This window comes from Pseudophryne corroboree, chromosome 11 (assembly GCF_028390025.1).
Source record: "Pseudophryne corroboree isolate aPseCor3 chromosome 11, aPseCor3.hap2, whole genome shotgun sequence".
In the NCBI taxonomy this organism is placed as follows: Eukaryota; Metazoa; Chordata; class Amphibia; order Anura; family Myobatrachidae; genus Pseudophryne; species Pseudophryne corroboree.
Window position 1 is genome coordinate 71,323,473 of NC_086454.1, and position 27,000 is coordinate 71,350,472.

The window sequence follows — 27,000 nt, forward strand, 5'->3', positions numbered from 1 at the left end:
GTATTAAACAATTACCTTTCCTCCAAAAAAGGAGATGGGATTTTTTTAGTTTCAGATTGTTAAATACATTGCATTGTAATAAAACTGCAATAATACACTTCAGCACACAGACTAAAAAAAAAAGCACTCTTCATAGTTAATTCTTCATTTTTAACATACCGCCAGTAAGTTATGCAAGTTCACGCTTCAGCTGGTTTGAATGAATTGAGAAACAGAAACAGACCACGTGGCCTTTGTAAAGCAGTCTGCCACTACTGAGGACAATTGTAGTTTGTAATGCTGTAACACGATTTAGGAGTCTAATGTGACATCTCTTGCTGGGATTTGTAGTTCCACATCAGCAGAACTACAGGTTGCCCAATGATATAGCAAGCTATAGCATTACGGATTATACTTATAGATACTTTTATATTTAACACTGCAAAATAAAGTGACATTGCATGTCCTACTGTTCCTTTAAAATTGACTATAAAATGTGGAAATTGTGTATTTACTCCACTATTTACTCCACTATAGTTGTTTTTTTACTCCATATCCTAAGCAATTGATCAATCAACAACTGACGGTCGGATCTCTCATACTGGTGTCTGAAGGTAAATTGGCCCAAACTCCGGCCCATCATTCACTAGCCACATCTCATTTATACATTCTCAGAATTTGACCAGTCCCAGACTCCCACTCCCACAGGGTTAGGCTGCCAGGGGAGGGGGTGTTAGGTTTAGGCTGCCGGTGTGTGTGTGTGGTGGGGAGTGGTTAGGGTTAGGCACCACCATCACCACCACCACCACCACCACCGGGAAGGGTTCGGTTTAGGCTGCAGGGAGGAGGGGTTAGGTTTAGGCACCGGGATAAGTTAGGGCTAGGATCTTTGGGGGAGGGGGGGGGGGGAGGGCATTTAGGATCAGGCTGCAGGAAGGGAGGGTTAGGGAGGAGAGGGGGATGGTTACCCTACTTACCTTTCAGGTGTTGGGATCCTGTGGGTTGGGATGACTCTGACGGTATTCTGACCGCCGGCATCCCAAGCACCAGGACCCCGATACTATACAAGATTACAGGTCCAGGGACACACTTGCCTACACTCCCATAATATCCAGGAGACTCTAGAGCAGGCATGTCCAAACTGCGCCCCTCCAGCTGTTGAGAAACTACACATCCCAGCATGCCCTGACACAGCTTTAGCATTCTCTGAAAGCAGAACTGTGTCAGGGCATGCTGGGATATGTAGTTTCACAACAGTTGGAGGGCCGCAGCTTGGACATGCTTGCTGTAGAGTTTTAGTACATTTTTCAGCACTCCAAGGATAACAGACCGTCCTGCAGTATCACATCATGCCCTTCTCTGCCTCCATAAACCCCCCTCTTCCCCCCCCAAACTACTGCATTTCACTTCTTTCTCCTCCCTGGGATCCCACAGAGGCCAGTATTTAAACGTAGGTAAGTACAGCCCAGCTCTTGCAAGATATCCATCCACAGAATGAAATAAACACAACTTCTTAACAGTTCTGAGCAAAGAACTAAACTGCGGATTTTAAAGGTTACTTCCGCTGCAAGCAATGTTCTACTGCAAGCAAACTGAACGAGAAAGGAAATAATTAAAATGTAAATCTAATTAGGACTGAAGAATAACATGAATAGTCAACATGATTTCTCCTAGTAAGTTAGATTGTTAGCACTATTAATTACACAATTGTTATCCTTGTGGGAATAATGAATATGTTAAAGACACAGACCTTCCTAACATGTAAACTTAGTACATGACAGGTACAAAAGGCTGACACATGAAAAGGTCGACAAAGAAAATGGTCGACACAAATAGGCCGACACAACATTATTATATTTTTTGTCGTATTAACTCTCAGAGCACAGAGAACCCGAATGAGTGTACTGCGTCCCCAGTAGCGGATCTTGCCATGGGCAAGCAGGACTTTTGCCCGGGGAGCCGCCTTCCGGAGGGCGCAGGGCGCCATCCGGAGGGCGCCGCACCAGGGCAAGATCCGCTGCTGCTGTGCCCCCTGCTGCCCGTTGCCCCCCGCTGCCGCTGTGAAGAGAAACTAGACGCGTACGCATCTTGTTTCCCTTCGTGGAGAGGTCCTTTACTGTGCGGTGCGCAATGACGTCATCGCGCACCGCACATCATTTCAGTCTGTACAGGGGGCGTAAATGACCACGCCCTCTGTACGTAGCCACGCCCCCTATTGTCGCCCGGCGCACAGAGCCCAAGAACCGGCCCTGTGCGTCCCCTTTCATGCTGCAGGCAAGCTGCATTGCTGCACTTGGCACAGCTTACTATTCCCAGCCGTAGTCACTGTGGATGCTTAAGTATGAAAAAGGTGTAAAAAATGAAAAGAAAACCTTTAAAAGTCGTGTCGACCAGATGTGTGTCGACCATTTGAACCTTTCAACCTTTTGTCAGTGTTGACCTAATGCATCATCAATCTTAGCTCAGAGCTGGCGCTAAGATCAAGGGGGAGAGTTATCAAACCTTCTGAAAAGGACAAGGGAACCTGTTGCCTATAGTAACCAACAAAATTCCTATATTTAATACATTATATAAACTTATAACTTGATTCTGATTGGTTGCTGATTGTGGGCAACAACTTCAATTGTGCTCTTTAGAAGGTTTGATACCCCCCCTTCCTCCAAACACATACAAACACACACACACACACACACACACACACACACACACACACACACATACCTCACAACATTTTGTAGGCTGAACTCAGGACTCCTGTGCACGCCAAATACACGCGCATACAAAAATAGGGCGTGGACTTGTCAAAAGGGGGTGTGACTTTGTGGGAATATCATGACCGCGAGCCGTGCCTCCCATTTTTTGTCACTGTGGGGGCATGCCCAGCTCTTCGGGGGCTGCTGGCATGTCTCCTTGTCCCTCTCTCCGTGAATAGACATTTATTCACTGCTGCTGTACTTAGCAGAGCAGCAAGTGACAGAGGGCCTCCCAACTCCCCTCCCCCCGCCTTCATCGCAGGACCCTGCAACCAGCGGGTGGGACAGCAGAATAGTGCCTAAAAGACGGGACTGTCCCACAAAAATCGGGACAGTTGGGAGGTATACACACACACACACACACACACACACACACACACACACACACACACACTCATTCTATTCCTCTGCAAATGCCGCCAGCTTGCACAGGTATCCGCCATACCTACAGTATGGGGGTAATTCCTAGTTGATCGCAGCAGGAAATTTTTTAGCAGTTGGGCATAACCATGTGCACTGCAGGGGAGGCAGATACAACATGTGCAGAGAGAGTTAGATTTGGGTGTGGTGTGTTCAATCTGCAATCTAAATTGCAGTGTAAAAATAAAGCAGCCAGTACTATTTACCCTGCACAGAAACAAAATAACCCACCCAAATCTAAGTCTCTCTGCAAATGTTATATCTGCCCTCCCCCTGCAGTGCACATGGTTTTGCCCAACTGCTAAAAAATCTCCTGCTGCGATCAACTTGGAATTACCCCCCATGTGCGTTGATGGAAATAAATATGCAGCTGCCCAAATTAAGGTCCACAGGACCAAGCAAAACTTGCACCATGCCTCAGGCATTTCGTGCTTCATAAATGAGGCCCACAGTCTGCACACAGTATATGCTTTCTTACAGCTGCTGCAAAGTCGCAGCTGACCTTATTTTTTCCCCATTTTTTTGTAAATCTTCTCCCCAAATGCTGCGGAATTCTCCTTTTTATTTTTACAACAGACAACAAAAGGCAGATGCAACTTCTGGTTCTTTAGTGCCATATGCAGACAGGCATTCACAAAGGCTGCGTGTCTAAATCAAACAAGAAGTAAAGTACACAGATCATTCCCTTAGCAGGAAGGCAAGAAAGGAAAAACACATTCATGTCCCTGCCAACTTCATTTTAATGAAGTGTAGACTGTAGAGTCCAGAAAAGTGCAAACCAAATGTTGTTCCCTATCTAAACATTCTGGAGGTTGTTGTTATTTTCTTCTTTTTTTTTGGACCTTCAATGGTTTGATGATTGTCTACTGAAAAGATGACTCTTTGTTTTTGTTATTATTTGAGAAATAAATGTCTTTTTTTGCTATTTTAAACAGAGATCTTAAAATGTGCAATTAAATTATACGATAGTCATTTAAAAGTTGTACCTTCAAAAGCCCTTAGGGACCTGATTTAGAAGGTAATTCAGACCCGAACGCAGCCGCTTGTCTGTACGCAGCGGCTGCATTCAGGTGGCCTGCGCAGGATGCTGTTGAATTGTGATTGATAGCGACGGGCGTTCACAGGGTGGCAATGTGATGCTGGGGGCAGGGCGGACCAATGGAGGCGTGCTGTGACTGTTTTTGGGGTGGCTGCATGACATCACACGCAGCTGCTCCGATGAAAACATTTTTGGCTGACCCCCTTGACAGCACAGTCAGGCTGCGTTGCTAGGGGTCAACCTTAGTTTGATGCCTCCTTAATCTACTGTAATTGCGCACCCATCAGGAGGCAGTCTATCACACATGCTGGGTGACCTTGCCCTGTGCTGGGCGGCCCCCAGCATGTGGTGCGATACTGTACAGACTCCAGTATTACTGTTCTCCAGGGAGGCTTTATGCCCTATACCAAGATGGTCACCGAGATCTCTACTGAGCATGTGTGGAGCCATCGTAGGACTGTGCAGAGTGACATGGGCCCTCATTCCGAGTTGTTCGCTCGCTAGCTACTTTTAGCCGCCGCCCTCTGGGAGTGTATCTTAGCTTAGCAGAATTGTGAACGAAAGATTAGCAGAATTGCGAATAGAAATTTCTTAGCAGTTTCTGAGTAGCTCCAGACTTACTCAGCCATTGCGATCAGTTCAGTCAGTTTCGTTCCTGGTTTGACGTCACAAACACACCCAGCGTTCGCCCAGACACTCCCCCGTTTCTTCAGACACTCCCGCGTTTTACCCAGAAACGCCAGCGTTTTTTCGCACACGCCCAGAAAACGGCAAGTTTCCGCCCAGAAACAGTACGATCACCAGAACGATGAAAAAAACCTTGTTATGCCGTGAGTAAAATACTTAACTTTTGTGTAAAATAACTAAGCGCATGCACTCTGCGAACCTTGCGCATGCGCAGTAAGCGACTAATCGCAATATAGCGAAAATCGGCAACGAGCGAACAACTCGGAATGACCACCATGGTGGGAGACAGAAGTCTCCTGCTTAGCTCCTATGATTGACCTTGTTATTAGTCTGCTATCTGTTCCAGCATCCCTACACTGCTACCCATTTGCAGCATACACTCACGCTGGTAAGCTGTTTGAAACCTCACTCCGTTCAAGCTCAGCTTCATCACCAGTGTACTTATAACAGTGTGTAAGGCATACTTGGTATCCCGGTTCAGCCAAGAGGCTTCTGAAAATCTGGTGGCAGTCCCGGCCCCCAGAAGGGTAGGGAAGTCTCCTGGAGCTGGCATCATCCCCCTTAGCCTCCCGCATACCTTGCAGCCTCCCTGTAGGGGTGTGGTTCATCAAATCGACAGTGTCTAGGTCGACAATGTTTAGGTCGACCACTATAGGTCGACAGTCACTAGGTCGACATGGATGGAAGGTCGACAGGGTTTCTAGGTCGACATGTGCTAGGTCGACAGGTCTAAAGGTCGACATGAGGATTTTATTTTTTTGGTGTCGTTTTCTTCGTAGAGTGCCCGGGATCCCAAATTAGTGCACCGCGTCCCCTCGCATGGCTCGCTTCGTTCGCCATGCTTCGGGCATGGTGCCTTCGCTCCGCTACCGCTTCGCTCGGCACACTTTACCGTTCCAATCGTAGTCCACTTGGATCGTTAAGTATGAAAAAATTCAAAAAAGAATTTTTTTTGAAAAACTCATGTCGACCTTTAGACCTGTCGACCTAGCACATGTCGACCTAGAAACCCTGTAGACCTTCCATCCATGTCGACCTAGTGACTGTCGACCTATAGTGGTCGACCTAAACATTGTTGACCTAGACACTGTCGATCTTCAGACCGGATCCCCCCTGTAGCTGTCCTTTAAAGAAAGCAGTCTAGGGAGGCAGATGACACAATTTGAGCTAAATCGCATTATCATATGCCCCCCCCCCCCACACACTTTTCTATGCCAATAATATGGGATTGAATAGCAGGGGTGGGGCCACAATGTCTCATTTGCATGTCCACGTTCATGCTCTGCCCATTGATGCTGATGCCAGGCCCCCTGCTGTACCAACCTGACTTCCCCCTCCCACATGGGGCAGCCAGAAAGTTGGTAAGTGTGGTGCAAGATTATACCTGCTATCTATCAATAAACCAATACCGGTGGTTGCCTTGTGCCTATATAACTCTGCAATATCAACACCTGCACACACATAATTCCCAACACAAATACATCATGACTGCACCTGATAGAATGATAAAAAGTGTAAAGTAAATAAGAGATGTACATTCTGGTCTGAATAGAGAGTAATCTATTGTGCTATATCTTACAACAAATGTCATGTTAAAATCTGTATTAAAGACAAAGAATTTCAAATATATTTGAAAATATTTGATATATAAATACTTGGAAATACAGATCTAAGGTTTCTCTGGCAACAATAGTGTTGTCTTTATTAATATTTGATTAATAATTAAAAAATTACATGTATTTGGTTAGAAGAGTTTGGCAGCAAGAAGGTAGAAAGCAGGTTTATAAATTGGGCAATTTAGGAATTGAATGGTTTCTGTCTGATAAAGCTCATAGGAAGCTTCAAAGGTCAAATGCTTTAATTGTTAGAGAACACAATTCAATATTATCCTAAATACATTGATCATTTACAGCAATTACAATAGAGTGGAGTTATACATAAGAAACATCATCTCATCTTATTTTTATAGAGAGACTAGTAATCAAAATAGTTTTTATCTTACACCAGGGGACATGTATCAAGCCTTTGAGAAAGATAATGTGGATAAGATGCCCAAAGCTCCCAATCAGTGTCTGTCATTTATCTAGCGCAGTCTTGAAGTGACAGTTACAAGCTGTGGCAAAATGGGACATTTACTTGCATCCAGCAATATAAAACCTGTATGTAATGTCTAAATGTATAATGTAATGTATGATGTGAAACATGGATGCCAGCCTGTCCTCTAGGTGAACTCATAGCTACACAGATATATGAGTAGAGGACACTTGATATATAGTGGGGAGTCAGAGGTTAGTTTATGGCCCTTATCTAAGAAGCCATATACTATAGTTAGAAGAGACATTACAGAAAAGCCAGGCCAGGTTAAGAAAGCTGACCTCTTGAAACTTAAGAAGACAGCTGTTTAAAAAGTAAAACCCATAGGAAATCTGGTTTCCCACTGCTCAGGTACACAGCATTGAGAGAGTTAAGGAAAAGGTGGGGTCCGCAGCTGTGAGGGGGTTGTATCTGCCCCTCTCACCCATACTGTGTTGTTCATTTCTGAGGGAAGCAGCCAAGAGTTGGGAATGCACCATATCTCTTACATTGTGAAATCCCTCCACCCAGAAGGCTTACCTGCTGTTGAGTAAGTTAGGTTTCTTAAAGTACCCTCCATTTTGTTCTATTTGAAATTCTATCCTAATCGGTGTGTACTTTTAAATATTTCTCATAATCTTTGTAACTCTTTTTTTTGCAACTAAAACTTCTGAAGATATTCTTGAAATTAAACACCTAATTTTTAGTTTTGGTTTTGTGTTTTTATGCCCAAGGCCTCATGGTCCATGCTATTATTTTGTGACATGTTAATAATTGTGTGTGTGTAAGCCGAAGCGAAGACGGCCTTGAGTTTAGTCGCTTCTTGCTGGTGGCAGTGTCGTGTTTAAAGTAATCCAGTAGCCACGGATGGTGATTCTCGGATTGGCGTATCTGGAGAATCAGCCGGTCGTCGTGGCAGAAGCTGTTTGTTGTTTTGGACATATACTCCACTTTATCTCTCTGCAAGGCTTAATATATCTCCCCTTTAGAGAATACCCTACAAGAACAAAATGTATTCATTGCAAACGTATTTATCATGGGCTGCACTGTGGAAGCTACTTTCAGAGCAGAATATGATTTAACGGGGTGCTTGGGATGCCAGTAGTCAGAATACCAACAGCAGCATCCTGACATGCCGAATCCTGACACCTGGTAGATAAGTAGTCTAACTCTCCCTATCTACCCCCTAACACTCCCTACCCGCAGCCTTACCCTAACCCCCCATCCCCCGTAGCCTAACCCTATCCCTCAACAGTGGTGTCTAACCCTAACTCTCCCTCCACGCAGCCTTACCCTAACCCTCCCCCTTAGTGACTAACCCTAACCGTCACTACTTAGTGCCTAAGCTTGGTACACACTAAAGCAATGGGCATTCGTTCCGACTTCATAATGAATGCCCGTCAGTAGAGATTGCCAGTACACACTGGCACGATGTTAATGAAGGCCATGTTCCATCCTTCATTAACATAAACAAGGACGCTAGCAACAGACTCTAGGTTTAAATTGTAGCAGCACATCAAATCTAGTGTCCGCCGCTATTGACCGTGGGAGTACGCAATCCTGGGTACACACTAAGGGGGAGATGTACTAAGCCTGAAAAGTGATAAATATCACTGTGATAAAGCACCAGCCAATCGGCTCCTAACTGCCATGTTACAGGCTGTGTTTGAAAAATGACAGTTAGGAGCCGATTGGCTGGTACTTTATCACTGTGATATTTATCACTTTTCAGGCTTAGTACATCTGGCCCTAAGTAATGTAAGCGATATGTCATTCCAAAACCGCATTTTGGAACGACATCGCTCCAGTGTGTTAAACCTTCCCCGCCACCACAGCCTAACCCTAACCCTCCCCCTGCAGCCTAAACCTAACCTTCCCATTTCCCCCCAAGCAGCCTGACCCTAACCCGCCGCAGCATACATACAATTGGGATGCTGGCAATCAGGATTCATGTGATACATGTCGGGATCCCAACGTTGGTATTCTGGCCAGTGTCAGGATTCCATCATCGGTACTCCTACTGCCAACATCCCTAACATCAGTATGCAGACAGGATCCAGATTTAACAAGTTATATACTATAATAAAGTATAATATAGTGACTATATAAACTGCAGAATAAGTAAAAGAAAACAATAAGTAAATTTATGTAAAGAGGGAAATGTTAAAAGGTATAGTTTGCAAAAGGCATTAAACTCGCACACTTCGTCTATAAATTTGCCCACTTCATCTGCTTGTGTGCACCCGAGAATCACACAATTCAATTAGAAATGACAATTTGCATTACTCTTGAGAATTTTGACCACAAATAAAACTAGGAAAATACGTTAAAGAAAGTGGACCTCAAAAGAGTGACAGCTTCGTTAGCAGAATCATATAGAAGACTGCTAGTGGGCATAAGGAAAGTACTGTAACTTTTAAAAGGTGTCAAAAGCAAAATAGCGTAAAAAGTTTGCGAATTTCATTTAATTACAAAGGAATTTAATGAAAAATGCAAAAAAAAAAAATGTGATTTGGGGTAATTTGAGGCCACTTTTCATTTTTTTTAACTACACAAAAATTGTAAAAAGCAATTATTTTTCATAGAAAATAATATTTGAATTAAATCGGGGTGCATATAAACTAATGAAAAAGTTGATTTAAGGATACTTTGAGGCTATTTATTTTTTTCACCCCAAAAATAATGTTATTATTGGCCGAATTAAGCTCATGGAAAACTTCCAAATGCCTAATTAGTTATGGGGGGTGTGGGTGGGTCCAAGGGGTTCTGGAGCAAGTCTTCCCAATTTTACCTTAACCGAATGATTTTCCCTAGCTTTCCACCTGCTGAGGGGAGTTCTCACAAAACCAGGCAAATTTACCCTGAGAAAGAAATGTGAGTTTGGAATTATATAGCAAATATAATTCCCAATTCTAATTTGCTATGAATTTGCCTCGCGGGACCACACTCGCGCCTAGTTAAATTCCCCACTAATGTTCTGATTGGCTAGAATTTGGTCTTATCAGGTAGATGTTCCAACACTAGGTTTATCTAGCCTTGTTCTGATTGGCTACAGGCTGGCTCTTCGTAAATGAAACTTTCAGATGTCATTGAGAGAATACAATTGTTGCTCATGCTGGAGACAGACAAGTATGGAAATGAGCATTATATAAGTCAGTTGCAGATAACACAATAACAATATTATTTTTCTTATCTTTATGTAACATATGTGATTTATACTTTTTGGATAATTTCTTCTTGACACAGTCTACATAACACAGTCATATCTCCCAGTCTGGTGCAAGTCAAATATTCATATACTAGAGCAGAGAAGAATATACAGTATGTTCATAAAGAATTAACACAATTAATCTTTTCTGCAGAGTTATGCCTACATGAAGTCACAGAATACCAGAGGAAGATTTGACAAGGTGCAAATCCCCACTTCACCTTGGAAATAAAATTAAAATAGAGAGGTTCATGTTTTGTTTGTTGAAAAAGAGTTGTGAATTATTTACAGCTTGTTATCGAGTACCTCTGCTAGAACAGTGCTTGTGTTATGTGATACAGAAACTGTAGGATTGTTGAACCGGGCTTGATTGTAATTGACATCCTAGTGGTTTTGTAAAAAAAAGAGTTTCACATTGTCTACAAGTCATTCATTTATATTGCTAGGGGTATGTCGGCCGGATTGAGTAACTAAAGGTCGGGCGCCCCAGGTCTTGTAAATTCAGCTTCGTTTTAACCATTGAATCTCCACTTTATACAAACTCATCATTTTCTTAAAGCAACAATATAATCGCACTGGCTTTTAAGGTGCGTTATCCACCCCCGTCCTATACAGTGTGATGGGGATATTTGAAGGACTTGCCAGGAAAACCTATAATAGTGACAGATTATAATAAAAACTGTTGTGGTCCATGGTGCAGAGATACTAGTAATCCGAATTTACCCCATCCCCCCTATAATTACTGTGTATATACTTTCAGGTAGGTGGGTCTTTAACGTACAAGTGTTGCTTCAAAAATTTGTGCTTCGGCATCTCGTCATGCAGAACCATAATTGTCTGCACAGAACCAAGCCCAGTTTGCGCATTGGCTGTCTTGTGACACACTAGCACGGGCTCTTGTTTGCGATGTTAGCCTATGATTTTGGTAATTGATGAAACTGAAGGAGCAGCCATGGCACTGTAATCTGCATGCACTTGATTGTGTAAATCTGTCAGATTAAGTTACTCTGCCTGTCTGTCAGAGCATGGCGGCTTATACAGAGAGTTGGCCTATGTGTAATCTTGGAGAACTCTATACCACAGAGTGGGCAGCTTCTGTCTGCTCCTATGTATTATGCAGTGTTTAAATTAAGCTTGTCATAGTATGAGTTTAACAGTTAGCGACCCAGTAGACAGCACAGCAGGCTTACTTGAAAATTACCAACAGCTCTTGATGGTCTTATATCAATAACGTATATAGGGCTTGCTTATAACCAGAGTTTATAGTAGAAATATATACAACACATTCTATACCATAAACACACAGTGATAGAACCAGATCAAAGAACCAAATCTTTTCAATGTTCCTGTGTGTTGGGCATGCCCTGGGGGCACTTTGCACTTGGAGAATAAAAGAGGGTGTGGTATCTGAACCGACCAGCCTGAAACTGTCTCCATATCTGAAACAGGCAGGAGCATAGCCAGAACTTTGTGGGCCCTATAGCAACATCTTGAAGTGACCCCTGCCCCAATGCTTCTAAAGAGACGCTTCCCCACAGCAGTTGTTCATTTTATGCCCCATAATAGTGCCCTAGCTCATTATCTGCACCATGGTAGTGACTTAGTTAATGTTATGCCCCCATAGTAATAATAATAATAATAATAATAATAATAATAATTTTATTTATATAGCGCTCTTTCTCCAACAGGACTCAAGGCGCTTTACAGATATCAAAAACAATGCACATGATACAGAGGATTTGAGTAATACAACAATAGACAAGCAACACAGACATAAAAGAAAACCTTAAGCACACAGAAAGCATAATGCAGGATTGGTGTAGGCATTTTGGGTAATAACTTCCAAGGGTTGTATATTCCACCCTCACAAGGTACCAGGTGCGGCAGCCATCTTGGGCGCTCAGCGTAGGATTACCCAGGGTGGAATAGTCCACCCCTAGAAGAGATGACACAAAATGGGGGTGATTTCAGAGTCCTACATATCAGAGTAGGGTTCCATCAAAACCATCAGGCCTATGTATTTTTCATCCCATCCACAAGTGTACCATACGGGGCAGCCATGTTGGGCGCACTTTGAAGGTTACACTGTGGGAGGTGAGCCATAAAAGGTCCAAGTTCATATATGGGAAGACTGATGCTTATGTAGTAGTATGATGTACCCTGCATGTAGGGCACAATGGAAAGGTGTGCAATCAGTGGAGGTAAACATTACAGGAAAAACACACATACCCTCCAACATGACCCGCTCCACCAGGCACAAAATGCTAGTAGTGCCCTAGTTTATTTTATGAACCATAGTAGTGCCCTAGTTCATGTTATGTCACATTGTAGGGCTAACAGTACACATTATGAAACATAGTACCCCCAATTCACACATACAGGGCTTGATGTACTAAAGATAAAAATGGGGGTAAAACACAGTTTTGGCCACATTCTAATATGTACCAAGCTAAGGAATATGATACATTCCAGAGCTTGGTCTTGGTAGCAACACCATCTGTAGATGACATTGCCTAATAAAAGCATTGTGCACTGAAAGAGATCCAATCAGATCCCTCCCAGAGTCCCCTGTAGCCCGCACGTCATCTGACGTATACACAGAAGGACTCTCAGGTCATAAACCTAGAAGCCCTTGTATTGCAAAGGTCAGCTCTTATCGGGAGGGCTGTCCTTTGAGATTTTCTAGGTAAATACCAGCATTATTTAACACCAGTACTTACCCAATAAGTGGCAGAATGTATTAAATCATAAATGCAATGCATAGTACATCCAGCCTACACTGTCTCCAGTTGATATTATGTCACATTACAGTGCCTCCAATTCATATGATGCCACATTATAGTGCCTCCACTTCATATTGTGCCACATTACAGTGTCCCAGTTCATATTATGTAACAGTATAGTGCCCTCCAGTTAATTTTATACCACATTACAATGAGAAGGTCCAAGGGCATGCCTGGATATATTGCAGGCCCCAAGGCAAAAGTTTGTAAGGGCCCTTATGTACCGCCCAATGGTGAAAAATAGATATAACACATGTTACTCTAACAGGAAGGTGGCTCCTCTCAGCTCTAGGTCCTATAGTAGCTGTACTCCCTGCATCTATGGTAGTTACGCCCTTGTAAACAGGCAGGATTTACAACCTTGATGCTTTTCTGAAAAGGCATAATAATAGCTTGAGCTAGCACCTGTGAGTATTGCCTTCTACTGGCCCTCAGTGAGTTAGCATATGTGAGTATGGCCTTCTATTGGCCCTCAGTGAGCTAGCACCTGTGAGTACTGCCTTCTGTTGGCCCTCAGTGAGCTAGCACCTGTGAGTACCGCCCTCAATTGGCCCTCAATGAGCTAGCATCTGTGAGTACTGCCCTCTATTGGCCATTAGTGAGCTAGAACCTGTGAGTAATGCCCTCTATTGACCCTCAATGAGCTAACACCTGTGAGTACTGCCCTCTATTGGCCCTTAGTGAGCTAGCACCTGTGAGTACTGCCCTCTATTGGTCCTCAGTGGGCTAGCACCTGAGAGTACTACCCTCTGTTGGCGATCAGTGAGCAATCACCTATGAGCAAACTATTTTGTTTTCTCTTAACAGGGATTATCTGTGGCTTTATTATATAAAGTGCTTTGTGTGAACTCTGTATCATATACAATAGAACCATACACAGTAGAGATCGTCCAGTGACCATTTTTTGCGAACATGCAAAGGGCTACATGGAGACCATCAAAGATGGGGATCTTGGCATGAAAAAATAAGAAAAAGTCCCCTGTGCAATTTGGATATAAGAATAAATGGAATATGTCTGAGTATTTTTCCACAAAACCAGACAGGATAGAGAGGCACAACTTTGACTGGTAAATAGTACATAACCACTTCCTCCCAATGTTTTGCAAGAGACCAATGTTAATACATTATGCTCTGGCCGCCTGGTTTTACATATGGTGTTAACTCCTGTCTCCCTACTAGCTGCTAATACTCTTTTAATATATTCAATTCTCTCTCTCTGTCTTACCCTTTCATTACAGGGTGATGCAAATGTGGAACAAAAGTGTGACACATCCACCTCACCCCCACCAGGATAAAATTAGAGAAGGTGAACAACATAAAAATTATAAACCTCCAATATTTAAAAAAAATAGTAATAACAACAACAACAATAATAATAATAATAATAATAATAATAATAATAATAATAATAATAATTATGTACTGCAGTAGTAATACAGGTCTCATAACCTATGGCTGGCCATTGACAATTGATGGTTTCTTAATTACTGATGGTGTGATACTGATGCTCAATTGTTTTGCCATCAATGGCAGCAATCAGATGGTTCCCAACCCCTCTTAGCCCTGTCCCCTCCCTAATTGGTCTGCTGCCTGCTGCTCCCCACAGCAGAGATCTACATTGATGGGTACAAATCATTGATGGTTTCATGCCATTGATGTTAAGCTTTGGTGGCACCATCAACAGATAACCCACTGATGGCCATCCCTACCAAAGACCTCTAAATCTGGGATCCTAGGCAAATATCCTCTGGGCCTGATTCACAGTCGGACGCTGGACTGATTTGGTCCAGCTGTCTGATGTTTTGTTTTCTGCACCTACTCCAATCAAAATGTAGGGCAAGCCACAGCCTCATGAACAGGCTTCAGCTGTTTGGAGGCAGTGTTGGGAGGAGCGGTCTGAAACAGGCATGTCGCTGGCATTTTAGGGGCATTTCTAGGCCAGCAACTGCATTGTCGGTGCAGCATCACTGGCCTCAGCAGCTTGGCATATATTTGCAGGTCCGTGCGATGGTCGTTATGGTGACCCGATGCTGCATCTTTAGGCACAGGTGGCAGATCTGAGAAGTCGGCAATAGGCATCGTTTTACAAAAGACACCTCCTGCGTAATTAGCATAACTTCTGAGATCCGCTGCAACCAAAGACATAGCACTGATCACTCCTGCATCCACTTATGAATCAGCCCCTCTGTACCTAACTCGATCTCTAAAGCTGGGTACACACTGGCAGATATATTGCAAGCCCGTCGGCGGGTGTGTATCCCAGATATGTCTGTTCATGACGTCGATTGTGCAGCACAACCAATGCCTGATATACCTGCAGCTATATCTGTGTATCTGGCTGTGTGTACTGGCGGTCCGCCAACCTCCCATACACTTGCTGCACTGACAGGGCCGGTTCCGAGGCTTCTGGCGCCCCGGGCGGCATTAGGGGGCATGGCTTCATACAGAGGGCGTGGTCAGTTACGCCCCCTGTACTGTTGTAGGATGTGCGGTGCGCGATTACGTCATCGCGCACCGCACAGCAAAGGTCCTCTCCACGAAGGTAAACTAGACGCTAAGCGTCTAGTTCCCTCCGTGGAGAGGACCTTTGCTATGCGGTGCGCGATGACGTCAACGCGCACCGCAAATGATTACAGTGAAGGTCCTCTCCAGGAAGGGAAATTAGACGTGTAGCGTCTAGTTTCCCTTCACAGCAGGCAGCCCACGAAGGGAAACTAGACGCGTAGCGTCTAGTTTCCCTTCACAACGGACAGCGGGCCACGGCAGCGGGGGGCACCACAGCAGCAGCGGATCTTGCCATGGTGCGGCGCCCTCCGGATGGCGCCGGCGCCCTCCGGAAGGCGGCGCCCTGGGCAAAAGTCCTGCTTGCCCGTGGCAAGATCCTCTACTGTGCACTGACTAACATCTCAACTGGGCAGGCACATTTAATGTGCCTGCCCAGTTTTGACGTCCGGCACGGCACATCATGTGGACGATTGGTAAGTGTGTATGCACTTACCAATTGTTAGATAAATCGGCCGCGTGGCTGACCCATCGGCAGGTGTGCACCTAGCTTAAGGTTGTAGATTTGCTGTTAAAAATCCTTTAAAAAGACATCCGAGTTCGGACGGCATTCCGCATGGCCGCCCGATATGTTTAAATTATAGTCATCTCACAGGTTTGTCATTGTTTTTTGGAGGAATGCTACCATCTAAAAAGTGCACTCTAGAGACATATGTACAGTTACCCTTATTATAGTTATTCTCTTTCTGTTGATATTGCTCAATAAAAGGCCTTGAGAGTACATAATAGTCTTGTCATTTCTTACAGAAGAACTCCGGTTTTATTTATTAAAGTTCAGTTACTAAATATTAGCTTGTGTTCATGTTATCTTTGCTGAACAAATCATTCATGTTACTGAACCTCACATTTGGCTTCTAACAGTTCCTAGCTATCGATATTAGATGCCAGCTCTTTGCTAAGACTGGAACGTTCATTTGTCTGTGCCCAGCCTCCTAGATTGACTGATGCCTCCATAAAGTCTCTGGCTAAGTCAAGATACACTAGACTAGACTCTCTAGCAAGGCATTATGGGATCGCAAGCTCTTTGAGTTAGAGAGACTTCTAAGGAACTTGTTGATAAAGTCATATATCTAGCCTTAGCTTAATAAACAGAGAGGGAACGTTATATGTCACACATACTGTAGAAGACACTCTACCACTAAAGTTGTTATGCAAGGGTGAAATTAAGAACTAAAACCTAACAGGATAATAGGTAGGGGAAAAAGGATGTTTACGGAAATATTTATCTTGCCTGGAGTTCTCCTTTAATAAGAAGAAAATGATTCTGCAGCAAATATCTAACTTGTAGAATATCTCAGCTGCCACTAGAGCATGAAATGTATTAGTGTGGTCTCCATCTTCTGGCTGTACTACATGGTTTATCTGATGACAGCTGTATCAATTAGCGATGCCTAGATTACACTTTAATTTGACACACAGATGAGAATGTTGTTGCCATGGGAGCACCAAACATTCATTACGTGTAACAAAACCCTGGTTTTAAAACCTCCAAACTTTATGAATTCATCTCCACACTCATCGGAAACTTCTATTTAAATAGAGCACGTTAAATGACCGACAACCGAGTCTTACCATAGGGTCTGGCAATAAAATGTAAAGCTAACAAAACGGAACAGGATGGATAATTGCAATTAATGCTGTCACATGTGTGAATCAAGCATGACAGGAGAGGACACGTTAATTTATAGGAAAGCAAAGTGCAATTAACAATGCTGACAGTGTCTCAGCGTGATTATTGTTCCTGTAACAAATGCACTTTACAGGATGTAACTATTATTGAGCAGGACAAGGAGCAGGCTGCTGCTAATTGCCTGTTGCTGTGAATGCTGTTTGTTACCTTCATGGGAGTACCATAAGGGTGTTAGTTGCTGTTTAATATGACGATTTGCCATGCACCAATGACACTTTGTCACGCGTTAGGCTAACAAGTGTAACTTAAAAGTAATGTAATTAAAATGGTATAATTTCTTGTTGTCTAATTATAGCTTGAAAAAGTGTCACTTTCATAGTTGACAATATTTAAAAATGATTTCCATTGTCTGTTTGCAGATGGGAAGGTTACTGATAAAGCAGTGTAATACCCCTTTTCCACTACTGAGCACGGGTCGCAGCCGGAAGCCTGACACGGGTGCTACCCGGCTGCAGCCCGTGCTCAGCCCACTTTTCCACTGCGATCACCAAAACGGTACATTGCCAGGTTGGTGACGCTACTAGTGATGAGGCAGGGGCGGCGCAGGGAGATCACATGATCTCCCAGCGCCGCCCTTCCATACAGTGTAAACGGGAGCCGTGTCACATCGACACGGCTTCAGTTTACTCTACAACCCTACCCGGATCATTCCCGTGTCCTACCCAGGTATTTACCCGGGCAGGATTCACGGGTCACTTGATCTGGGTTTTTTTGCGGGGGGGGGGGGGGGGGGGACACACACCCTTGTCCACTAGCAAAAAACAAGGGGAAATGCGCACCCCTGTGCATTTACCCGTGTTTTTTGAGCTAGTGGAAAAGGTGTATAAGTGGGTGTTGGTGCATAACAATCTCTATTATATACCACTAAATATAATTATAGCCTCAATATACTATAATGCAGTGGTTCCCAATTTTTTTTTAATCACGACGCCCTAGAGCAGTGGTTCTCAACTTCGGTCTTCAAGTACCCCCAACAGTTTGTGTTTTCCAGGTCACCTAGGAGTTGAACAGGTGTATTCATTACTCACTGACACATTTTAAAAGACCCACAGGTGGAGCTAATTATTTCACTTGCAATCCTGTGAGGAGACCTGGAAAACATGAACTGTTGGAGGTACTTGAGGACCAAGGTTGAAAACCATTGCCCTAGAGCACAGGTTCTCAAACTCGGTCCTCAGGACCCCACACAGTGCATGTTTTGCAAGTCTCCTGACAGAATCACAAGTGAAATAATTAGCTCCACCTGTGGACCTTTTAAAATGCGTCAGTGAGTAATTAATACACCTGTGCACTTGCTGGGTTACCTGCAAAACATGCACTGTGTGGGGTCCTGAGGACCGAGTTTGAGAACCACTGCCCTAGAGCATCAATATCTTTATCACGACAGCCCTAGGCCAAAAGTTTCTTATTGATAAATTTAGAAAGCAATATTAAATTAAGTAAATTGTTTTTATATGTCATCCTTAGGTTCTATTGTGTGGTGAGGGACAAGATTTACTACGGCTTGTCCACATATTTTGATTGACAGTCACAGCACTGGTTTTGCCTATTACATTGACCATAAATAATTTGAATTGGCCCTGGACCACCAATACATGGCACCCCTGCAAGTGTTCCGAGGCACCCGAGGGTGCCTGAGCACACCGTTTGAGAACCACTGCGATAATGTCATTTTGAAAAACAGGAATATATCCAGTTTATAAAAGCTGGGACTGCAAGTGGGATTCAGGGAGTTTTCATGTACTCCATTTTTGTTTTGTACACACAGTATATATGGATAATTTGGGAACTAAACCAGTATCCGAAAGATATCCGGATGATAGATCTACAATGTATTGGTAGACAGACAATAAGTCGACACCATATGGTCAACAGGCATTAGGTTAACAGGTACAAAAAGGTCTGCAGATGAAAGGTGGACAGTGCTTAAGGTCGACAGGCTCAAAATGTCGACATGATAATGGTCAACACACAAATGGTCGACACATGTTTTGGGGGTTTTCACGCTTTCTCAATATTTGCTCGATTTACTATCCACATGGACATTTACTGGGAACAGTCACCCATGGTGAGTGAAGCAAGCTACAATGCCCAAAAGCGAGCATGTGAGGGTATACGTTTATACTGATGGTGGTCACACAACATGAAAAAGATAAGATATGGCCAAAATAAAAAAGAAAACCTGTGTTGTTGTATCTGTCGACCTTTTGTTCTCAATGACCTAATGTGTGTTGACCATTTGGTGTCGACCTATTGACTGTTGAATGACGACCTTAACATTTTCGATCTATTGATCCACACCCTATCCAAAAGCAGTTCTTAAAGTAATTAGAGATTAGTAGAATCACTAAAGCTAGATACACACCTAAACAATTTTCTGTCCAATCTGGCTGGTTGGAATGAAAATCTGGTAGTGTATGGGAGTAAGTGACAATTGATCATTTCCATATATTATAAACACTCCAGTGTAAGTGGTTGACACAGATTATATCCGGGGCCCGGACACTGAATAATAAATTCAAAATAATAAATTGATCAGTTCCAAACATGGCCCACCAGTATTGTGTATACATTCAATTAAAGTATTATCAGACAATACCAAGTGCTAAAGCTCATATCACCTTTAGTCAATAGTTGAGTGTAGACAGTGGGCATTATACAGGTAGTTGTACTTCACAGTGTTCAGCTTTGCCTACAATTACCTCTTATGTCCACAGACATAATAAAAAAAATACTAAAAAAATAAATCTATAATACTTTTTATTTTAATTTTATTTTTTTAATTGTCTGGAAGTGGCTATACTGTACTTTTAGATTTAGATAAGGTAAAACAAAAGTATCATTTTAATTCAATAGCAATTTCATGCCACTAGTTCCGATTGTGTTGATTTACTGCATTCTCAAGAACGTTGGCTTAGCCTCCCCATAATGGCTGCCCCCACAGTGCTTCAGTGATATCACTAGGTTCCAGTGAAAAAGAGGTAGCATATAAGAGAATATTGATTCGGACTCCAAGATGGCTGCCATTCCTGTGTCTAGACATCACCTCAAACACTGCCCCTTGTGCCCAAACAATGAGGAAAATCATAGAATGTGTCTGTTTAGCTTTACACAGTAAAAGGTATTATATAAATGATTTAATTTCATTTAGAACAGACACCCAATATTAATTGTATGGCTGCTTATTAAGTAAGTAGTAGTTTTGCATAGAAAGTTTAATTTCTTTACACGTAGAACATATCTCTGCCACTAGCGCTGCTGAAGGAGTTATTACATATCACATTCAATGAGGGCTCTGCAAGATTTCTTTTCAGGCGGCAATTCACAGTTTGATATAACTGAGAGTACTTGTTTCAGAATTACAGAGCAAGATGAGTCAGTCTTCAAATTAAACAGCAATTTTGCAACAATGAAGAAAAGCGAGTATTCATCAGAAACATTTCAAAACAAGTCAAGTTAGTAATTATATCATTAAGAGGACATACCCACTTACTCAGAAGACTCAGCTTAAAGCATACAGAGATTTCCATTCAGATGGAAAGCTCATATTGTAATCTATTTTCTTCCTGCTATATAAATAAATCAACAGCATAAACACATTTACAGAAAGGATTTGTGTTTCCTTCCAGATGCTGACAGTTCAGCTACTTTGTAATTATAATCTTACCTTTGCCATTTACTCTTGTGTTCACATTAAATAAAAAAAAGAAGAAGTGAGTGATACATACTTACAGTAATGCAATATAGAGAAATGACGACTGCTGGAATGTTACAGAACAATTTCGGACATTCATAAATATGTATGGAAAACTTTCCATACAGTACATTGACAAAATAAGGGAAAGACTATGGGGGTCATTCAGACCCGATTGCACGCTAGCTTTTTTTGCAGCGGTGCGATCGGGTCTGAACTGCGCGTGCGTATGCTCCGCAATGCGCAGGCGCGTTGGCCGCCGGCGACGGGGATCGCCGGACAGCGATAGATTCAATGAAGAAAGCGATCGCACCGGCGATCGCAAGAAGATTGACAGGAAGAGGCCATTTGTGGTTTTCAACTGACCGTTTCTAGGGAGTGTCCAGAAAAACGCAGGCGTGACCAGCCGTTTGGAGGGAGGATTCCTGATGTCAGCTCCTGGCCGGATCTGAGTAAGTCCTGAGCTGTGCAAAGACTGCACAAGCTTTTGTTTGTGCAGCTCTCTGCACAAGCGATCGCACCCCTGCACAGCGATTACCCCCTCCCCCTGTAGGCGGCAACTACCTGATCGCAGCACTGCAAAAAAACGCCTGCATGCGGTCAGGTCTCAATCACCCCCTATGAGCTGTTCTGAGGCCCATGTTGGAAGCAGTCCCTACCTACAAAACACATTGTGATGCAGTGGTGGAACATTATACAAAATTGGGGTAATGGCCCAATGATGGTGGTCTACGCTACTGATAGCCCAGCTCTGTTCTCGTGAACATGCACAACAATACCCTGTTTGGTCGATACCTCTTGCAAGATCAGCACTCCTGAGATAATTTGTGTGATTTATATATATTTTTTAGAATGTTATTAGCTACAGATTATTCCAGTTACAGGCCTCAAGGTACAGTCCTGGTTTTAAGGAGTTCCATAGGTCAGCACAGATGGTTACAGATGTGTCCTCATGCACGTGCACATGCATGGCGGCAATGCTATGACCCGCTAGGCTGCAAGTAGTCACAGCCGTGGGTCTTCAGGAGGAAGCAGGAACAGGCTACTGTTGCGCCGTGACTAGTGGTCTGCGCAGCAACACTGTAAATCAAATTGACTGTGACACCTGTGGCCAAGCATGGCTAGACTTAAACCCTGGACCGTTAGGATGTTGTGAGGATTGCATTTGGGAACCTCTGGATTATTCTATCCCGCTTCACACCTGAAGACATCCCATATAGGAAGGGTATCCGGACTACAGGTCGACACCAATAAGGTTGACACCACTTAGGTCGCCACCAATTGGTTGACACACCTTAGATCAACACCAGAAATAGGTCGACATGGCCAAAAGGTCGGCATTAACAAGGTCGGCATGGTAAAAGGTCGACATGAGTTTTTCACTTTTTTCATGATTTTTTGAACTTTTTCATACTTTACGATCCACATGGACTAAAATTGGGAATGGTAGCATGTGCCGAGTGCAGCGGTAGCGGAGCGAGCCATGCGAGGAAACATGGTGCACTAATTGGGGTTCCCAGTCACATTACGCAGAAAATGACACAAAAAACATAAAAAACTCACGTCGACCTTTTTCCATGTCGACCTTGTTCATGACGACCTTTTGTCAGTGTCGACCTATTTCTGGCATCAACCTGAGGTTTGGCAACCAATTGGTGTCAACTTAAGTGGTGTCGACCTAATTGGTGTCGACCTTGAGTCCCAGACCCATAGGAAGGCATTGAAGATAGAATGCAGTAAGGTCTGCAATGATGTAGAGAACTCTAGAGCAATATTGTTTAACTGGAATAAATGGAGGCATGTAAACAGGGGGAGATGTATAAAACCTTGGAGAGAGATAGTGGAGAGAGCTAAAAAAAAACGACAACCAGTCATCTCCTGTCATTTTATATCTCTCCACTTTCTCACTCTTCAAGCTTTGATACATCTCTCCCACATTGTTTTGTGCAAATGTAACTTTTCATCTGCATTGTACATATGGGTGGTATTCATGTGACCGGCGGTCGGGTGACCGACGGTCACATGACCTCCACCGACATCCCACCCCCTCTCTATCCCGATGGTCGGCATTCCGACCAGCAGGGACTATTTCCACTCGTGGGTGTCCACTACACCCATACTGAGCCCGCAGCGTGGCGAGCGCAGCGAGCCCACAAGGGGCTTGCTGCACTCGCCCCTCCCCGCCGGGATCCCGGCGTCGGTATGCTGCCGGGATCCCAGCATCGGTATGTTGACCGGCGGTCTCCTGACCGCCGGTCAGACATACTACACCCGTACATACACAGGTGCTTGCCCTCATTCTGTTTTTGGACAGGGGTGTATGTGTAAAAGTTCCCATGTCCTTTGGTGAGATTACATCCCCCCCGCTCCAGCACACATCCAAGCTGAAACAGGCAGATGAGATGACAAGTAAGATGATTTGCCCTGACGAGCCACATTTTTAACGACTGTGTGTTTTGCAAATAATTGCACACAGTGTCCACCCTGTTCAGCTGTAATCCTGCAAATAATTAGATTTCATCTCAGTTAAATGAACCCTAACAGAGCATGGTGGGATTTGTAGTTCAGCCAAATCTAACCTTACACAAGAAACAACCAAAATCAAACAAAGAAAACAAATCAGTCTAGAATACGCCACTAAAGACCTATTGCATTCAGTGGCATAAAACTGGTTAAAGGAAACAGAGACTTTGTGAGGTCTACCAATTGCATCAGAAGAACCAATTATGCCTTTTCATTAAAGCCAATTTGTATTGGATTTCTCTGTACATTTCACACATTCTTTTGACACGTTTTCATAATTGAAACAAGCTATACTTGGCTTTCACACATTCTAAAGAAATGTTTAATTTGAACAGCCAAAAATTACTCATCCCTCCACTAGTCTCCCCCTTTTTTCATTCACTTGTGTCTACATTCCCACATTGCGTGTGTCCATATATATACTGTATCTATATACTCACTAGTGGATCTACCTCCGATCCTTTCCAAATGAAAACAACATCAAGATTATCCGCATACATTAAACCTCATTTACTAGAAAACTAAATAAATGATGACTATTGATCCTACTGTGGCTGCAATCTAAAAACTGCAAACTGTAATAGTAATGTGTGCTCTTATTTATAAAGCATTCAGAAAAACAATACATCTAACTGCAATTGATCCAAATATAAATGGGTTTGAGGAAAAGACGTTGGCCAGTGACCATTATCATGACAAATCAAAACACTGATCAAATTGTTTGTGATGATGGAACACATTTCAGCATTTTTTATGAATGAGCTAAAAAGGGAAAGCAAATACCACAGAACTAAATTAGAAAATAAGATAGTCCTCTTATCTAAATGTGCCTGCTCTGTAATTCCTCTGTAACCATTTAGGTGATGGGATGGCAGGGAATGTTGCTTCAATACACAAGAACAGACCAGTGGATTGGGCAATCACAGTAATTATTTACTGCAGTGGATGAAAATAAAGTAGATTTTCAACTAAACTGATATATTTTTGGTATTATGTTCTTTAATATTGTAATATTTCATCTACAAGATATACAAATATTTAGATCAGGGGCAGAGAGAGTAAGAGCCTCCAGCTCCTGGCTTCTAAAGAACACTTGGATCTAGTGCAAGTTCTTTTAAAAGTTTTGGAACCCTCATTGTTAACCTCCACTTTGATTTGAAGATGTCATCAATATACCTTGCATTATAATAGTTATATTTGATATGCCTCATATTATATATTGGATCTCCTTGTCTTTAAATATTGAAGAATTATATGAAGTAGTAGAAATTAACTAGATTTACTGATAACAGCACACCAGGGAAGAAAAATTTGGCAAAAACACAATTGTGTGCTCAATACTCCAAATCAACCATATAAAAATACTCTTCATAATGAATCACTTTGTCACTCTCCTAATGCTGTACTACAAATACAGTGATGCCAAGTAATGTAATCGAGCACAATATGTAGGGTTTTCCATAACAGGATAGGTTTTGGGTCCTTTAAATCAATAGTGCAGAATGCCTTTTTTTGCCAAAATTCAGACTCCAGAAGACTCCAGACTATTTACTAAGCATTAGATGGAGATATAGTTGATGGAGATAAAGTACCAGCCAACCAGCTACTAATTGTCATTTATCAACCCAGCCTATGACATTGACATGGCAGTTAGGAGCTGATTGGTTGGTTCTTTATCTCGTTCTACTTTATCTTCATCCAAGGCTTATTAAATAGTCCCCTTAACATTTAGAAGGAATAGACACTATAGAAGACCAAGAATAAGTTCAGACCAGCCAATAAACTGCATCTACAATTACTGCAAGTAGAGTTCAAAAAATACCAAGTACCTAATATATACCACATTACTAAGGATCACACATACTTAAAGTCAGACCTAGGGGATCAATAGGAAAAATATTTGTTAATAATAATAATAATAATAATAATAATAATCAACATGTGCTACGTAAGCTATATAGCAGGTACTAAATTTGTCTTATGTATATAAAGATCCAGAACAAAAGCCTTTTTTTTAATTCTGGAATTCCAGTTATTGTAACTTGCATGTTTTAAATTCCATTAAAGGTTACATTTTAACAAGTGTATTGTGCATTTAAAGTGCTTGGAAGAGGAAAACACTGACTCAAAAAAGGAAACAGATAGTCTATATACTAAAACACTATTTTGTATAACAAACAATAAAAGTTCTATGCAGTGCTATGCTCCTGTTCCACAGAACTGACAATCTCCTTTTTGACAGTTGTGGTGCTGGAAAAAATAAAGTGATGCATTCTACAATTGAAAGACATCAGCTGAGGCATCTTATTAAGCTTCAGTACATCCACCTCAGTACAGTGCAGGTACTAGCTGTGTCTCTATCTCTCAGCATAAATTAACACGTCATCTGTCAGAAGAACGAAGGGGGGTGCAAACATAACATTGGATTCTGTATAATCCAGCTAATAGCGGTGGAAACAAATAAAAATCAACCAAACTATTAAGTCAGAATGATGGAATGTAGTAGGTTTGCTATTTCATTCATAGGGTTAACATGAATTACTACACAAGGGGAATTTGCCATGGTATGGTGTGCCAATGGAAAAAAAAGTATGCATTGGCTTTGTGATGGCCACCCAAAATATTGGCACACAGAAGTACAGAAATAGGAGTAGGGATGAGAAGGGTTTCAGTACTTGCCTATTGACTTGAGGACAAACTTGAATGCAATCTCCCTTATTCTATTTAAGAATCTAGAATGAACACATATCTGGCAGTATAGTCACCACACTGCACATCATATCATATCTGTTCCCCCAAGAAGTTTCCAAATATGCCAAAAACATTCCTTTAAAGGGGATCTAAACCTTTCCCTGCTGCATATCATAGATATCAAGTGCTGGGTGATTGCTTTATGCAGAAACCAAGTCTCCCTGAGCTAAGCCCCATATAATAAAAGAACTGCTTCTGGAATCTCCTCATTTATTTCAGCATCTTTCTCACCCATATACCAGATGAACATCCAACCAACATTAAATGTGTCAATACATAAAATCTGTATATACATAATCCTAAAGGATATCCAGAAATGAAATGAATCTATGTTAAATGATTAGAACATTTGAACATACTGATTGAATGTATTCTGAACTCTTTTAAAGTTAGCTGAATTTCAACAATGCAAAAATATCCCAACAGAAAACTCAGAATTTAATAGCTGCAGTGCACTTTGCGGCCAGGAGAGGGCACCATGTTACTTCTTAAGTGCAGATGTCTGAGATAAAATACATACAGGACATGTACAGTATGCCTCAGTTCCAGATGCCGCTGCAAACACCTCTCACATTATCTTGATTTGCAGGTATCAACATACCCCTCATCCCACTGCAAATCCCTTCAATCTCATCATAGTTAGTGGCATTACTTTCACTAGAAGAAGGTTTAAAAAGACTTAAGAAAACTTTAGCTAACACATATGCACTAGTTTGGCATTGGAGGACGGACACACACACACACACACACACACACACACACACACACACACACACACACACACACACACACACACACACACACACACACACACACACACACACACACACACACACAC

General features: G+C 42.5%; 1 protein-coding gene across 3 annotated transcripts in view; it reads right to left on the reverse strand.

Moving 5' to 3' along the window:
• The window catches only part of BDNF (brain derived neurotrophic factor), a 95,260-nt gene that overhangs the window by 25,074 nt on the left and 43,186 nt on the right, over window positions 1–27,000 (reverse strand). The window lies entirely within an intron of this gene.